The following is a 12,114-nucleotide window of genomic DNA, read 5'->3' as shown; positions in this document are numbered from 1 at the left end:
GATTTTCTTTATAGGTTAAATGGTTGTGCTTGGTTGTGATCGCAATGACGTTCTTCGTTCGTTATAAATAAGTACCTATGTGTGATGGTTGGTTGTTCTTATATAAACCAGAATCGGAACATTCTTTAAATGTAATTTCCTTCGTTTATCATAATTGAATTTTTTCTAATTTTCTTCTAATTTAAAAAGAAAGAAAAAAGGAGTGCTTTTTTCCAATTTATATTTGTAGTATTATAATGATCATTATGTGTTTATGAGACTTCTCTAATCATTCATTTTGATAAAATTCATATTTACATACGTTAAGTTTTTGATCACACAATATACCAAAAAGACCTACAACTTTTAAGGGAGAAAGGTGGGCCCCTTTCAAACAATCATTTTAAAAATTTTGTTTCGAAACATGCAATTTTGTAAAAAGGGTAATTTAGACTGAGTTTTGGGTGAGTTTTTAAAATATCAATATTTTGATTTTGGAACTATGTTCCTTATCGCATGTTATCGTTCTGATTTGTTTTCTGGTTCAGAGGAAAAACCAAAAAAAGTGTAACAACAAAAGCAACACTGAAAATCGACCATTTTCAGGTAGGTCACTTAGGAAACTAAAACTTTTTCAAGCAATTCAGCTAGCCATGAATTTTGAGAATATGGAAAAATATTTTTATAATTTGTCAATTTTTATTTTTCAAAATTATTATTTGTCAAAATTTTATGTTTTTTTCATTAAAAAAATGAGTTTTGAAAGTGAGTTATCAGAAGTTAAAGATAATAGAGATAATTTAAAGTAAATGCAAGGAAATTTTATGTTATCTCACAATAAATATCCTGATCAAACCAAATGTAGGTAATGTACGCACATATTAACTACTAAATCAGAAAGAAGTATTTATTTTTTTAACTAAAATAAAAGTGGCTACAAAATTAAAATCTTTAAAGAATAAAACAAGTATTTGATTTTTAAAATTGCCCCGGGATATCATCCTTCGAATATCATTTTAGTCGATTTCTCAAAAATTACTCATTCAATCGTCAAATGATTTCGTAATGATTTGTATAAATCGAGAATATTATTTTTTTTAAATTTTGTTTTGTTAATCGATAACATTTTTCTATAAGGTAATTTTACAACACAAAATACAAAAAATCGAATTATTTTGACGAGTAAATGAGTAGTTTTTGGGATATCCACACTAAATTCCTACACGAAACTTATTTCGGAAGGAATCTATAGAAAATTATTTAAATTGGAAAACAAGAAACAATTGTTTTTGAAATATTTCTTTGGAGGACTCGAACAAAAATATCATAAATTTTTATCCAAAACGATTGTGTATTACATATTTGTCTTTCTAGCGACTGCATTTTATTTTCATATTACAATATATTTTCTTTTTTGAATATGCCGATATCCCTCCCTAGATCCACGGTTGTCGTTTATATAATATCTCCGTAATTGAATGTAAGAAATTAATTGGACTACTTTATACGTTGCACATAAATAACGAATCACTAGAATCCTATTCATGTGAAAACTACATTACCTTTATAAAATATCTAAAAAGTTTTTGTTTTCTTAATCAAATAAAATTATTGAAAATTTATATACATTGCAAATCATTACAATACTAAACTATAAAATAAACTCATAAAATATACTTTATACACTCATACAACTTTCATATAATCATGTCTGTAAATACGAAAATCAATATGAGATATCATACCGGGATTTCTGTGTAATTCGTATATTGTGTCTTGATTTCTATAGTGAAGTATTACGATCGTCATTTAATAATCTGTATGTACTTTATGAGAAACTTTCGATACTTGATTCCAAAAAAGCTCGCCTGAAGATTGAAAAGAACGTGAAATAATACAAATACTTTGGATTGGCACAAAAGTGTGATTGAATTTCTGGTAATTATTAACCAAAAAATTCTCAAAAATAAATGCTAGCTAAAAACTTCAACCAATTTTGGTATAGGCTTTTATCTACATGGCAGTAGCAAGTTATGACGTCACCATCTGCTATTTTCCTCTCCTTTATTAGTACATTTACATCCTTCATATTTTCGTAGTTTTTTATTACACACAATGTTTTGACTCAATACCAAACCTCGATGAAAGCAATAAAGATTTTATGCACTTCCCTATTATTAATTTGAATTAATTAGCGAATAGCAGCAGTAATTATAATGTACAAGGCGGAGCATAATAAGTGCTTTTTTATCAACAAGTACTCGGTCATTTGAGATGGGAAGAAGCGTTTGCGGTTGGCTATAATACATTCTTTAACTTGAACTTTAACTTTATTGCTTTTTTTTCATTGCTGTGCCTATTTGAAACTTATTTATCAAACCTAGGACTATGCCTCGGACGGCGACAAAGTTATTTCAATTGATATAAAATTTCCGACGGAATACAGTGCGTACCACAATCATCGACTCGCTATTTCAAACAAAAATATCATACGGTAGTGCGTTATTCTGACGTCTATGATAATAATCTCTATGATTACGATTGAGAACGACTGTGTACTTCTCGAAATAAATACACTTGGTAATTAAGCTCCGTCCTGTATATAGTCCAGGATGAAATTTTATCATGAAGAAGCTTTGTTATCTGAGGGTTGATAGCTACAAAAGAGGTTCTCGTGTATGATTCACATATTGCACTTTTCGTTATAATTTGTCATTGAACTTATTACAAGAAGGTTATATGCACATGAAAGTAGAAACAAAGAAAAACAAATAAGAAAAACAACTATAAAATCCACCTTCTAAATGATGAGAAGTGTTGATGACGATGATAGTAAACAAAATTAAATAAACAAAAAAATACGTAGCTATATATAGTGGATACCATAAAAACACACCAAAATACAACATAAACATGCATAGATACTACAAACAACATTGTTGTTTGTGTAATGTAAATAAATAACCTGTGTAACAAATAAAAATACTACAAAAAAAAAAACACAAGAGAAGGGAAAAACAAAGGCGAAAAAATAAAGTAAAACAAATATGGGTGATGCACTAATGTCACTGGGTGTCACAAAAAAGCGAATATTATATTTCAAAGGTAGACTAATTACGACATGAAAGGGTTCTTTAATGAAGATTTTAGTATTTAAAACAAATTAAATGTTCATTATAAATTAAATAATATATAATGAATCAATAATTAAAAAACAAATTTGTTTCACTATAAAAGAAATGGACGGTAACAATACAACTTACTACGGTTGTTTCATAATAATTATATAAATGCTTACGAAAGCAGCTTAATGGACAGTACTGGCAATCTCAACTGGTTTTAAGGTCGTATACCTGTCTCCGAATTGATAAAATGGGCAGCTGTTAAAAGTAAAGCCATAAAACAATTCTCGTCAGCTATAGCGAACTTGGACACACCCATTTCACAAGCGATACCAAATTTTAATCCAACTCATAGATATAAATTACGGTCGATATAAGAATTTTTCAAACCTACTTAATAATTTTATGTAAACTATTACTTAAAGTTTGATGAACTTTATTCTTCGATTTTCTGATAATTTTTTCTATCTTATTTAATTTTTGCAAATGTAACTCTATTGAGATCAAATAAAAAACTTGTAGTCATACACTAGTAATAAAATTATTTCAATTATTTATTATAATATAGTATCTATGTACTACCAAAAACCTAATATAAATTCATTTAGTAACTCTATTGTTGGTAATGATGAACATATTTATTTTTAACTTTGTAAAGAATGTTTATAATTTTTTATATGAATAAATTAAGTTAGTGAAGATGGTTGCGTTGCAATCGAAATATCGATATTTAGCGAAATATAAGTCGAAAGTCTATTTGTATGTCTTTAATTTTAATTAAATAGAAGTTCTTATTATACAATTCTATTTCAAGTATCGTAGTATTTATTTCAACAACTATGTCACAACTCGAAGTCAACAAAAATTCATTCTTATAATTTTGAAAACATTTATCTTCCACAATATTGACGGGTGGACAATGGAATACTTCTGCTTCATTTTTAAGTATATATTCCGGTGCAAACTAATATGACACACTTATATGAATTCCTTTTCCAGTAAACGTACAAAAAAACCATGGTTTCTGGAACAAAGTCTCTTCCATAATTTAAGCTTCCCGCCACTTTTCCCACTAATTTGAAGGAAAAAAACTTTTTTTCTTTCAGCGTAAGTAGTGAAATATAGTGCCAATAGTGACTTTACTTTTTGATAGGTTACACCTTATATAAAAAATGTTTTGTATTATTATTATTTGTTTCCTATCTTTGTCACTTTTATTATTGTTTATATCTGTATATGTGAAATAAGTATATTATTACATATGACATGAAAATGACAATTCCCAATAGAGACAATAACCTACATCACCTTCTGTTTGAATTGTATTCAAATAATAGAATTATTTATTCATAAAAATTTTTTTAAAAATACTCATAAATTGTACGTGTAAAATTTTAAAAATTAATATTGATAATATTTCTGTGAGACACATTAGTGGCGCGTCATGAACTTCTATCTTTGCTCTATCAAGTATAAGAGTATTGAGAAAACCATTTGCCATACTATAATCGGTGCCTTTAAATAACAGTAAAATAACGGGCTTAAACTAATTTCAGCAAACGCTCAATGAATAGATGGATATTAAGAAATCAAAGTAACCTACAACGGTAATCGGAAAAAATATCCCCGATAAAAATAACGACGGAAAAAATAGACCTGAAAAAAGAGACTTGGAAAATAGACCGGGAAAAAATTGCCACGGGCATTATTGGAATTAGGAGTTGGTTGAATTGAGTTTGTGGACTATAGAGAAGTTGGTTGGATTCTGAAGTTCTCAACACTTGCGTTCAAAAATGGTCGCTATTATATCAGTTTCTATTTTTTCCAAGTCTATTTTTTCTAGTCTATGTTTTCTTTCCCTATTTTTTCCTAGATTCACTTACAACAATACTGTTCAAATGTATGAGTTTGTCTAGTAAAAAATGGCCCACTTCGTCTAGTGCTTATGATTAGGTAGCTGTATTGACTGCTGATGCTATTTCTGATTTTCCCAATACAGATGAAAAACTTCTAAGATTATGTAATTGGTTAGACATTGTGGGAATTAATGTCAATCTCAAAGAATATCAGTTTAATAAATTACTTAGCAGTAGTTACTTAAAATTACGAAATTAGAAAACAAAGTAGTAAACGATAAATATCACAAAATCACAAACGTCTCCACAACTTGATTTGAATAAATTTCAATTGCAGAAAAAGCTAAAAATTTTAAAAATGTAAATTATTTGTATGATTGTTATCTATGGGTTATAAAACCGATTACAATAATTTACCGACGCCTTCAACAAAAGCACGCGTTATTTTTCTTAAGACGACATTCTCTACTCAAAATTGGAAGAATAAAATAAAATAATTTAAATAAAATTGTAAATAATTTTTGGCATAAATTGTTTCTCTCAAGCTCCTTTAATACCTACTTTTTATAAAAGCATTGATATGCTTTAAGAGAAAAGCAGTTAATAAAGAAAGGAAAAATAATTAACGAAACTGAAATTCAGAACTAATTTAAATTCTTGTACACTGAAACTTTTTGAACTAAAATTATTCTTCACAGAGGCATTGAAGAAACGTTTATCATCTCGATAGACCACTTAACCGAAATTCTCTGCGGATCACTACGGCTTGTTCCAACATGTTGAACGACGGTTTTATCTATTTTCTCGGTTAATATCAATTTTTGGAGAAATTAAGCTTTGAATGGATAATTTGAGTATAAACTATTAGTAGAAACTATAACATGTCTTCGTTTCACCTCCTATTTATTTAATTTAATTTAACTATTGATCAGCTATTTGATTGCAGTTACAATTTATTTAATTAACCGGCAGCCACAATTTATTAATAGCTATACTATGCTTAGCCCACCCGCTAAGTCCGTTAAGCCAACCCGCGAGTCCACCCACTCTAATAAATACCTATTCACAATACCTGAATAAAAATAAATAATACTTCAATACTATTCAAATACAAGTTCACAATTCTAGACAAATATGGTGGGAGCGCATGTAAATGCATAATTATATAGTAAGGTACTATAATGCATCATATACATGCGTTTCCACCATTTATTGTACACCTTAATTTTTACTTTCAAACAAACTACTCCTGACAATAATCAAAGAATTAACACGACAAAAAAAAAGTGAAATTGTTCCATCCGTTCAAGCGTGATTCCATGACCAAAAGAAATAGGCGTTTATATTTATAGAAATACCTGTTTTAAATATTGTTAAATTGGACCAAGTAAACTTTGCACAACTTAAGTCACTCGTTTACTTTAATAAATGATATTCTTAACGTGAAAACAAAATAGAATATTATAAATATAATAATTTGAAAGAATATTTTCATAATAAAAATTGAAAGTATTCAAATTAGCTCATGGGTTATTACTTTGTTGTATATTATGTAGAAGAAAGTCATTTATTTTGTACCAATTTTAAGTTAGGTTCAAATATATTTAATTTGTAAGAAAACTTATGCATGTGGTTGAATATGCATATCAAAGTTTAGTGGCTCTCTTACTTTTTAATTAACATAGCCACAAAATATTATTTCCACATTTGTGCTTTGGCTAGCAATGTACAGGATGTACACAAATTGAAAAAGTTCGATAAAATGTTTTGACCACTTCAGTTTTAAATAACTTCATATTAAGAAAACACATTGTCTAACTACAATCATTTTACGATTTGATAAGATCAACATCATACAATATTTTTAATTTAAAGATTACCTTGATTTATTTAAATTGTACGTTTCAAGTTTGCTATATCGTACCAATAGAAAGTTGCTAAAAACGTATAGGTACTATTTAGAAATTTAAATTTTGACTATTTTGCTAAATATACAAATTATGTTTATTTAGAGATTTTATATCTGCAACTTTTATTAAATAAACAAGTAAATTTTATGATTAATTGTCTATTATGAACTTTATTTTATAATCAACAAGAAAATTTTTGAAATCAATCAACAATTTATGAAACCGGTTGCCAAAATAATACTTACAATTAGATATTTATGAATCTTAATAAAGATAACGAAAATATTACTAATAATTGATCATAAATTTTTTGATCGGAAACATATAGACAAATCAGTACTCTCTCATTTGACAAACAATTTTAAAAAAAATAAATCATTTGATGCACAATCCCTTTAAAATTAAAGGGTACGATTATGGTTTCTCTCCCCTACTTGTGTTTGTGTGTTTTCTTTCTTATTTGTTTCTTAGATTTGTATTTGTTTTATGTAATTAATTATTATAAAATAATGTTTTCTTTTCAAAAGAAAGTAGGTATACAAAATAAATAATAAAAAGAAGTAAATAAATTTTATTTTATAAATATAAAAGATAAAACAGACAAATAGAAAATTTTCTTTTTAATAAATTAGTCTGCAATTAAATATTTTAATAACCTTAATAATAATATTCTTACTACATTTCATGGCAATAGATATAAAGTATAATAAAAATGAACCCCGCTAACAATTTATATGTTTATATGTTTGATGACTTGTATTATAATTATAACTGTTCAAAATTACAGTAAAAATGATTCAATATCATTAAAAAGTTTTAATCACAGTTTACTAAAAACAAAATATGTTCATTATATTTTCTTTAATCATTTAGAAGAAAGTTAACTTTGTGCGCAGTTTACGGTTAGTATAAAGACAATGTCTAGACGCGAACACTGAATACTAAAAATGTACATAAAAAAGTGTAGCAATATTACAAAAAAAAATATTCACACTTCGATTTATAATTTATTTTTGGTATTATTTTAAGAATTATTATAATAATTCTGAAATGTTTTGTAATTTTCGAAATGTGTTGTAAAAATGATAGGGAATTTATAATTATACAAAGGTGTATCTAATCTGAAACATCTCATATTCCTGCCGTTTTTAGCACTAAAAAGAGAGGTGTTAAGTTTAACGTGACTGTACAGACAGAGGCGTTCCTGTGTGTTTATCTGCGGCATCATAGATCCCCAATGGATGAACCGATTTTGATTTTTTTAAAGACAATTTATCGAGAGTATTTTAGCTACGTTTCAAGTGCGAGTTTGGGGAACCGTACCCGATCACAGACAGAAAAGAGATGATTACCTTCGAACTACGAATCTATCAGACCCTAAATTGTGTCAGGGTTTTTTAATTTATATGTTATATATTCATATTTTGAAACGTATTAGCGAAATGCCGAAGGAAATGGAACAATTGATTTTGGACTGATGATGGCAAAAAATTTCTTCAAATGTTCCTACCTGCCTAATAGATGTCAAAAACACGTAATTTTTTCTCTAGACGCTTAGTTTTCGAAAAAAAAAAAATATTGAAAAATAAAAAAGTTATATTCGATTTTAAGAAAAATGTATCATTTTTTCAATCTCTGAAGGAATTCGCTTTGCTAACGCAGCTCTTGCGTTACGAATTTTCCTTCTATATAGGTTTAATTGTTTTGTAATTTTTAAATTTGTTTTAAAAATAATAAAGTTATAACTATTTTTTGTTATAATTTATTATATTCCTGCCATTTTTCTTGGTGATTTAGTATTTTTTGAATAAACAAGCTATTCGGTATCTATTGCGACGATTCAGCCTTAAAACGAACTTCAAATAATTCTAAAAAAAATCGGTACCTTTATGGATGGTATCTTTATACTATTTATTATATGTTAAATACAAAATATAGATCCATTGAATGATACACCTGAAGTGAAAATTATCCATAAGAATGATTAGATTTTACTATAAAAATACAGGAAAAAAAATCATACACAGAAAATTTATATTGTAAAAACACTATAGGTGGTCTTACCAAACGAACTTCGACTCTACAACCAACTACATATAGACAAGAACTCGAATATAATAGACAAATGCAAATAAACACGCAATAGTATGGAAAAATCAAATCTCCTACTGTGTTAATAAGGAGAGGATCGCGAGAATCTAATACATACACCATTCGTTATATGAGACATTGAGCCCATAATAAAACAAAAATTATATTATAACTTTATGTTTTTGTTGTTTACTTTTAATCATGCATACGATATTTATTTACATCATGGTCTCTTCGATTATCATTGATATTTTTAATATGATGCATATACAGTGTAAACTAAATTGACAAATATCTTGTCTAGTAATCTTAATTAAAGAGAATTGAAAAAAATACAATCGAACCAAAACTCGAACCCGAACGTCTTGGATTCCAAGAAGTCCAGGTTCGAGTCCTGGTTCGAGTGTATTTTTTCAATTCTCTTTAATCAAAAATTATATTATTATTATTATTATTGTCGCCTATTTGGAGGATTATATTAGGTAAGTGTGGTAGTAAAAAAATTTGTATGCACGGTTAAAATCTTTTTATTAACAAACAAAAAATTATCACTCCTCCAAATAGCAGACAACAAAGTTAATAGAAATTTCGCTTCATTATAGGCTCACGATCTATTTATTATATGTAAATAGTAATAATAATAATAATAATAATAATAGTAATATGAATCGTTGTTGTTTGCAGCAATACCAGTAGTGGCACCGGATTGTTCTGATTATATATACAAATGTATTTAAAATGATAATAAATGATTTTTAACCACGAAATACCATTTTCATCCTTTATTCATACTTACTTACTAACAAATAATATACCAATTTTATTCAAGGAAGAATCTTGTGTATTCTGTTCTATTGCACGTATAGAAGTATACATTATCATTATAGATCATACCAAATTATCTATCAGAGTATCAATAAATTTTTAAATATGAAATGATACTCCACGATATATGGCTCAAATTTATTAAAAGCAAGTATAATAAGAGTACTGGAGTAAATCTAAGCAAAAAAAGGCTGTTATATGGATTAAAAGTTCGAGCAACGAAACTTTGGGGTTTTTCTTTTCACATCAAAATAAGTATTTTTTGAAATTTTTTACTTTCCCGGAGTGGTGCAACATGTTTAAAAAACAAAATGGCGTCAAAAATGAAATTTTTTTCAGAAATTTTATCATTTTTATTTTCTATTCGCAAAAGGAGGCATCGGTGCATATCCAAATTTGGTAGGTTTGTAGTCCATGTTAAGAACTACTCCTCATAATTTTTTGGTGGGGTTTCGTCCCTTCCCCTCCCAGTTATATATATATGTATACATACAAATGGTAAAACAGTTCATTTGACTATAACTTGAAAAATATTCGATTGATTTTAATGAAACTAATATCAATAGTAGGTTTTATTACTTACAACTTTCGGTTAAAATTTTAGCGAAATCCGTTAAATAGTTCGGCCAAAATTTCCAATTTAGGAAATTGTTTAAAATGGCTGCCATTTTATGCCATTTTGTCCTACGAGGTTAAATTTTTTTTTAAATTGTAGCATTTTTTATTATCTTTTGATTTGATAATAAGTGGCTTACCCGTAAAATGACTCCTTGGTCCATATTTTTGCGAAAAACGGAAAATTTAGCACTTTCTGGAAATAATTGTTTGGGGGGTGTATGGACTGGCTTTGGGGGGTGTTTTTTGCTTTGGCATGAGAAAACTATTTTTAAAAGAGGTCTATATGGTTTAAAGCAAAATTTTTAAGTTTTAACCCCCGCGCTGTAAGCGGGAAGGGGTGTATGAAATAAATGTGTCTTAAAAGATTTTAAAAAGAGGTCAAAATAGCTTAAAATGCTAAAGTAACCCAAAATTTTAGATGCTTTTATTAATATAGCACTTTTTACAACATCCACCCCTTCCCCTCCCGCTTTCATATTTTTTGCAAATTCAAAATTTGTATGACGTATAAAGAGGTTTTGGGGGTCGCTGATCTCGAACTTTTGGCCCAAATAAGTACACCCCCTAAAAATATTACAATTGTTTTTGATAATCTATTGCAAAATTCGAGATCAGCGACCCCAAAAACCCCTTTATACGTCATAAAAATTTTGAATTTGCAAAAAATATGAAAGCGGGAGGGGAAGGGGTGGATGTTGTAAAAAGTGCTATATTAATAAAAGCATCTAAAATTTTGGGTTACTTTAGCATTTTAAGCTATTTTGACCTCTTTTTATAATCTTTTAAGACACATTTATTTCATACACCCCTTCCCCCTTACAGCGCGGGGGTTAAAACTTAAAAATTTTGCTTTAAACCATATAGACCTCTTTTAAAAATAGTTTTCTCATGCCAAAGCAAAAAACACCCCCCAAAGCCAGTCCATACACCCCCCAAACAATTATTTCCAGAAAGTGCTAAATTTTCCGTTTTTCGCAAAAATATGGATCAAGGAGTCATTTTACGGGTAAGCCACTTATTATCAAATCAAAAGATAATAAAAAATGCTACAATTTAAAAAAAAATTTAACCTCGTAGGACAAAATGGCATAAAATGGCAGCCATTTTAAACAATTTCCTAAATTGGAAATTTTGGCCGAACTATTTAACGGATTTCGCTAAAATTTTAACCGAAAGTTGTAAGTAATAAAACCTACTATTGATATTAGTTTCATTAAAATCAATCGAATATTTTTCAAGTTATAGTCAAATGAACTGTTTTACCATTTGTATGTATACATATATATATAACTGGGAGGGGAAGGGACGAAACCCCACCAAAAAATTATGAGGAGTAGTTCTTTACATGGACTACAAACCTACCAAATTTGGATATGCACCGATGCCTCCTTTTGCGAATATAAAATAAAAATGATAAAATTTCTGAAAAAAATTTCATTTTTGACGCCATTTTGTTTTTTAATCATGTTGCACCACTCCGGGAAAGTAAAAAATTTCAAAAAATACTTATTTTGATGTGAAAAGAAAAACCCCAAAGTTTCGTTGCTCGAACTTTTAATCCATACACAAGGCGTAATTTCACTCTACTAGAGGTAAATAACATATAGTCAAATACAAATTGCCATATAATATCTGCCAATTTAAAAAATAAAAACGTCAAGAGACTAATTACTGTTATAAAAAAATTACAGAAAATAACTTATAAAGGTTGCT

This window comes from Chrysoperla carnea, chromosome 3 (genome assembly GCF_905475395.1).
Source record: "Chrysoperla carnea chromosome 3, inChrCarn1.1, whole genome shotgun sequence".
NCBI lineage: Eukaryota > Metazoa > Arthropoda > Insecta > Neuroptera > Chrysopidae > Chrysoperla > Chrysoperla carnea.
Note: the sequence above shows the minus strand (reverse complement) of the source record.